The sequence below is a fragment of the Halichoeres trimaculatus genome, unplaced genomic scaffold, assembly GCF_033239565.1.
Source record: "Halichoeres trimaculatus isolate MK-OKI-2021-1 unplaced genomic scaffold, fHalTri1.1 fHalTri1_scaffold_12, whole genome shotgun sequence".
Lineage (NCBI taxonomy): Eukaryota > Metazoa > Chordata > Actinopteri > Labriformes > Labridae > Halichoeres > Halichoeres trimaculatus.
Window position 1 is genome coordinate 16862976 of NW_027437190.1, and position 6829 is coordinate 16869804.

At 39.2% G+C, this 6829-nt stretch overlaps 1 long non-coding RNA gene across 1 annotated transcript; it reads left to right on the forward strand.

Annotated features, from left to right (window-relative positions):
* Nucleotides 1-1765: 1765 nt before the first annotated feature.
* On the forward strand, nt 1766-2454 carry LOC141800434 (uncharacterized). Its single transcript, XR_012599337.1, has 3 exons — nt 1766-1862; nt 2223-2314; nt 2391-2454. It is a non-coding gene; the product is annotated as an uncharacterized LOC141800434 (long non-coding RNA).
* The last annotated feature ends 4375 nt before the right edge of the window (nt 2455-6829 follow it).

Here is a 6829-nt window from a genome sequence, read left to right on the forward strand (position 1 = left end):
AAGTTTATATAATCTTTCACTTTCTGGGTTGTGAACATAAAATAAAGAACCATTAACTCATATATATGCAACACACCTGGCTCTCATGCCAGGTGGACCTTATAGAAGTAAGTGGGAGCATATATTTTGTGTAGCGGTAAGAGGTAAATTCATTTCCCAGTCTTTTTCAATGGCTATAATTATACAGTTTATTTTATTTCTGTCGGTGTGTACTTCTCTGTAGACTCTGTATGGGTTAAGCATCATCCTGCATCTGCACAATGAGTTGAAATGAGTGGACTCACTGCAAGCGGAGGTGCATTCACAATGCAGCAGAAGGAAATGTAATCCGTCGGTTCCGCTGGGGCAGAGCAGGATAATTGGTTACTGGACTTAGCTTAGGCTGCCTGATAAGACTTGGGCTGAGACTTTGGACAAGGTCTCCTGGGAATCCCAATTAAAACGCAAGATGCAGAATATGGGTCCTGTGAGGGCCAACAAACAAGGCAAACCTTGCTGCTTGGAAAGCAGTCCATGTCATGTCCAAGGGGAGGCAGCTGCAATAAGTCTTGGCTGTGTGCTGATCGGGAACTTGTTCTTAGATACAGTTCTCAGGTTATTGATTATTAAAAGAATGAGGACCAGGCCGAGGATTCCATCTAGTTCAAGAGGCTCTCAAGATTGTAATTTATTTGGAATAAATAGGATGCCATGATAGCTCACATAAAGGTACAAGTATAGAAATTTGGTTCCAGATGGATTATAAATTTAACTTGATTTCAACTTGAAAATAGGTGGAAATATCACCTGCAAAAACTTATTTCACTGACAGATGTCAGCCACCTCAGTCTCTCCACTCTGCGCCTGCGTTGTATCATTCAAACCTACACAACCACACTGAGCAAGAGGTTTGCCACAAAGACTCACCGCATATCAGTCTTAAACAATGCTGTTGTCACATCTATTCAGATCACGAGTCCTGTTCATCAGAGTTTTGTAGAGGGAAAATCCAAACCTTATTCATGTAGTCATGACAGGGCACTAGCACCATGGACAGTGCATGTCTAACCGTCCACCACATTCACAGGAAAGGTTTCCCTTGAAACAAAGCACACAATACTGAAAACAGCTTAAGAGCTGAATATTCTCAGAGAGAAATTGGTACTGCAGCTTTGGTCAAGTCATAAAGTCATTTGTTTCCATCTTACACAGGAATGGAGACAATGAAACCTGATCCTGTTACCAAACCCTACAAACACAAGGACAGACTCACACAGCTTGTATCTGGTGTCAGCACAAGCAGGCCAAACCCATCTTGATTTTCATTTTACCCCATGCTTAGCTGAATGAGTTCACCAAACTATGAAGGTGTAATATTATCAGATTATGCAAACATGATGACAGGATGGTTGTTATCCAAAGCAGTGATTGAACTCTAGATATGAGAACATTGATTTAGTTTGAATTTTTAACACAGTTTGACTCATATTTGTTCCTTTAAAAGAATGAACAATGTGTTTTTAAAAATTCAGTTGATATTTGCTCAATCTTCATTTTGATGTGAAGGTTTAAGAGCACACCCCTGCTCTGTGTGCGCTGTGGGCTGGATTGGGTGTCACTCACTCTGATCCTTTTGTTTGCTGTAACTCTGGCTGTCCCAGGAATCCAAACCCACTTCACTGCTTCACTTCACTGAATAGGAGGGAGTCCTGTTCTGTCCTGTCTACAGAAGTCTCAGTGCTTCCTCTCTTTTGAGTTTTGGGGACTGGAATACTGATTATACTTCCTGCATCAGGACAATAGAGGACATTAACCTAGATCTTGTTTTTGGCAAGTGGGTGAAGATATCTATCTCAACATTCTTCCTCTTGATCACTAGACAGGTGAGTGAACACGATGGGTAATTTAAACTTTGTTTCATAATTCAGGATTGTTTTTTTTTTAATCCATATTGGTAATAATCCTACCTACAACTAGTAATGCTGTAGAGATGGTATGATTTTTTTTTTACCCCAAGATGGTTGGCATAAGAAAAAACTTAAGAAATTAATATTCTTTGAGTTGGTATTATCATATGATTTAACACTCCTGAAAAATTACATTTACAAGGAAACCATGAGACAAATCAGCAGATTCTGTTTCTGCACAGATTTGCCATTCCTCCTATTCATCGACTATCCCCTTCATGTTGTTTTATTGCATATTGTTCTGCATTCGGTTAATTGTCATTTATTATAAATTAGAGTAACCAGATGGATCTAAAGTCCCCACCAATCCACTGCAATGCATCTGATTTGAATCATCCCTTTGGCTACGGAGGGGCTGTCAAACCAAAGTATGTGTAAAACAAAAAGTGTACAGAAACTCAAGGATAGAATCAGAATTAAACATTTGATTTTAATTTCTCATAGGGCTGTCAACAGTCAACATTATTATCATAGTACTTGGAAAAAGAGGAGCAAAGTTCGTCTGAATGACCAGATGTGAGTAACCTGTTTTAACTCATCATTGCTGCTAAGATACACTCCTGTGAAAATAAATAAGATTATATTTTTTGATGGTAAACATTATATCTGCTTTTTCAGCATCCCAAAGCCAACTGATGTAAATATGGGGTGAGAAACTTCTTCTGTAAAGACATCAAAAGATATAAAGTTCTCTTCTTTAGTTTTACAGTACTCAAAACAACCAGTGCAGCAAACTTTGAATCACCTGATCAGATTATATTTTTCTCATACCTCCAACAGGGAAAAAATGGTCAAGGTTGCAACTCCAAAGCAGCATCCCTTTTCATCCCACATCTCCCAGTTTGCAATGTTCCCATCATTTTGCTCTCCAGATAATCCTGAAACAGGAGTCAGAGCTGCTTCCAAACCTTTCCCCAGCACCCTCATCCCAAACAGAGCCCCAGATGTGACTCTAATGAGCAAAACTATTGGTGAGTCAGCAAGCAGCATGTAAAGATGAAGAATTTGGATTTGGCTAATTCTTAAATGTTTGGATTCCCTTCTACAGGTAGTCCATTTAGACATGAAATCTTGGAGTCTCCAGTTAAGAACAGTAAGAAAGCTGTAATGTGGACTGGTGAACGTGGCTTCCTGGATGTGAGTGCTAACATATCATAGTGTATGAGGTGATCAAACTGTTGAAATTCTGTTCTAAATGTATGAAATTTTGTTCCAGCATGCAAAGCCACTGAAGGGAGAGAACCAGGTCTTCTATCCAACTCCTCCTAAAACAGTGCTGCCCAACCCAAAACTCCGAAACTGGGATATGACTTTGTCAGAGCGGACGAGCAATATGCTAAAAAACTTGGAAAAGACACACTGGCTCACTTCATACCAAATGCACTACACAGGTGTTGATGATTGCACAAAATAAAGGTGTTGGGATTGGAGCTAAATAGCATTGGGAATCAATAATAATAGATTCAACAGATCATTAAAAAAAGCATTTAAATAAATCAGCAAATAAAATATTTAAGAATTTCAAAAGATAGATAAGGTTGTTAAATCTTAAATCACCTTATCCAACAATCTTTGTTTACCTCTCTGACAGAAAGATAAAAGGGATCATATAAATACAGTCTGCATTATGCTGTCAGGATTTACAAAAGCATAAACACTTTGCTAATGAACTAATGATGCAATAGTAGCATATGCATGATTTTATCATTTTAAGTTAATGATTATGTAAATGTTATTTCATATTTAAAGTTTGCTTTTGTTTGAAGGATCGGGGCCAGCAAACCCTCTGATGATTGATGATTTCATGGAAAAAATGAGTGATCCTCTTGGGATGGATTTACAAACAACAACATTGGTAAAACGCTTTGGAATAATGTATCTTTTGTATAGCAACTCTCACAGCATGCAATAATAAACTCCTAATGAGTTCTTCTCCGTACAGAAAGAGCGCTCCTTTCCTGTGTTTATTCCTGCTAAAACATCAAAAGGATGTCGACAAAGGAGCTGTGAAGGGAGAAGCACCTTTAACTCTGCTGCTGAACTCTCTAATCCATCTCAATTTCCAAACCACGGCACTGCATCAGCCACTGTGAACCAACCCAAGCCACAAGAGATCCCAGCTAATGAGGCTGAAGAGCCCAACCAAAAGAGTCACCACAGCTCTCAGTCCACTGAGGCCCCCAGCACTGAGCTGAGCCAAGAAGTCTTATATGAAGACTGTAAAGAAAACTGTAAAGTCCAGTTTGACCAAAGTGTGTCACAACACTGCCAAAGGGCTAATGCAGCCCTGATGGCAGTCACAGAGCGACCCTTGGATCTATGCAACCGCCCACTTTCCCACCAAGAGATGCAGGTCAACAAGGAGAAACGCCTGTGTGTTAAAGATGAATCATGCAGCCAAAAGAAACATTTAAAAGTTAATAGAAATGTGTTGAGTCAGCCAGCTGGGGCCGAAGATCTAGCAGGTACTGAGTCAGAGTTGTTTTGTAGGTCTTATGGGCAGGAGAAACTGGGAAAGAATGAAGAAATGTCACACAGTGTCTGTAACCCCTGCATCCTGCCGAGGCCTCCTCTCCTGCCTGGTGTTTTCTCTGAGGGCAGAGTCAGGCCTCCCAGCCTCCTGGAGCTTCAAAATTCTTTTAGTAAGACTGCAGCACATCACAACTTTAACAACTCTGTCACACAGGCTGCTGTGAACCTAAGGGACAATGTAGTCACTGGGAAAAAACACAACTTTTTTGGGATTAACTGTTATTACCTCCATGGATAAGACTAAGGCAAAAGAGTCATGACGCACACTATCTCCTAAAAAGAGGTATGAAAAGGCCTCAAAATAAGTCAAGCAAAACCAGATCGGTTAACGGTGAATAAGATTATTCAAGTTTAAACTGAAAACTAGCTATAAAACTTTGTCCACAAAGGCACCAGCAGCAACCTTTTGACTTTAAAGGACTAAGCAGACGTCTGTCTGATCCCTTTTTGTTGTTGCTTTTGAGGTAAATGACAAGTGAATGAAGCATCTTGGGGAGTGTGGATGTCAAATTGTAATCCCCCGCTTTAAATTTCTTGTTTCTAACTTTTAGATCTGATTTAATGTGTTAAATATTCTACCCTCATCATAAACTTGTTGATAAAAATAAAAACACTGACTGTGAAGGCAGTAATATTTAGTGTTAATGATCTTACAAATGAGGCTCTGATTAGTTTGTTTCCAGCTAACTTAAAACAGTTCATTTAACTTGGGTTTTGTTCTGTATTTTGAAACTCAACAGTCAAACCAATTAACAAATATTGTTCATGCGTTCTTTGTTTCTCTGCTTTTTCATTTGCACTATTCATCAGAGCTGAATAGGCTTTATATAAGGCTTCCATAAGCCAAGGCTGATTGTGAGGCAGGAAAATAAAAGACTTGGCCTTCAAAGCTCACTTCTGTGACTTCATTCTGCTTGAACAGTCCACACATAAAGAATATTCAGCAGCAGGAAATTCAGAAAGCAAGCACAGATGAATGCTTTGGCCGTCAGTGTAACCTTTTTTAATTTTGCAAGGAAAACATTTGAATGAAGATGATTTCGTTTTCCTCTTGCTGTGACAGAGTTCACCATGAGCCATTGTGCTTTCTGTGTTATGGAATCCATCTCGCTGCGTTACCTGTGCTGCAGTAACCTTCCAGCTCGCCACTGTGAAAGCAAAAAATGCTCTTCTTCTCACTAATCTGTTGCAGGCAGGCTGACTCTTTGTGAAAGGTGTTTTTGTTACAGTGAGTCCTTGAACAGCAAGCCAGAAGCCTTGAGTGATATAACAACCTCTCATTCAGAGTTTGAAGAAAAAAAAGAAATCCAGTGCACCTTTTCCAGAGCCAGAAACGTTGATGCTACTTCTAACTGGACCATTATAAAGAAAAACAGGGCAAGATCAAATTAAATTGCTTGTGAATTTTGTTTGTTTTTTTATTTTAAAAACAGTTTTTCATAAGAATTAACATGCATCTAAAAAAATCTGCTGTTTTACTTAAGCTTATGCTCATTCTTAATCCTAAATAAGATTAGATGTTTTGTAGTTTTATTTGTTTAATCTGAATTTTCAGGCAAAAGATGCTTTTTTTTTTACTGTATGCTCTTCTTATACCCTTATTTTATACAGTCTGTGATTGTACTACACAAAAAGCTGTGATTCACAAAGTTGTCCACAAGGTGGCGGTATATCATCATTATAAAAATGATCATGAGTCGTTTCAGGGTCTGTTGCTTTTTTTTTTTTTTTTTTTTTCCGTTTTTGTGTCGTCATTGTGGTGATTCCGATATCCTGTTATTCATACAGTCAGTATGAACACTACATAGCCTACATGGATGTTTTACATATTCCAATGAAACGAAACGCTGATATAATAAATCTGCACTAACCTAATAACACCATAGTTAAATGATTATTATTCATGTGCATAGCAAAGCAATGAGTTTAATTGTATCAACACTTTGCCCTTGCATTTAGGGACCTCCACAACACGTCATGGAAAAGATGCTGTCAATGACACGCGCCCCTCCCACCCCCAGGTGACGTAATGCTCTGTTCTGCATTTTAATTGGTTGTGAAGTGAGTCAGTCACGCTCCGCTTCCCGCCTCCGTGCAGCGGTGGAGAAAGTGATGCTTTGCATAGCGGGCTGGACTCGGAGGGTACATGTGTGTGCATGTAGCGCTGGAGAATGCAGGGTTCTTGTTTGGGGCTGTAGTTTGACTGTTTCTACAGGCGAAATAAACTGACGACTCGAAAAAGTGACCTTTCACATCTGGGATTCACCTATGTAACTCCTCCAAGGTGAGTGCGTTTTATTCTAAAGACCCGGAAAATACTCAGTGATACTGAAACCGACTACAAAGTTAAT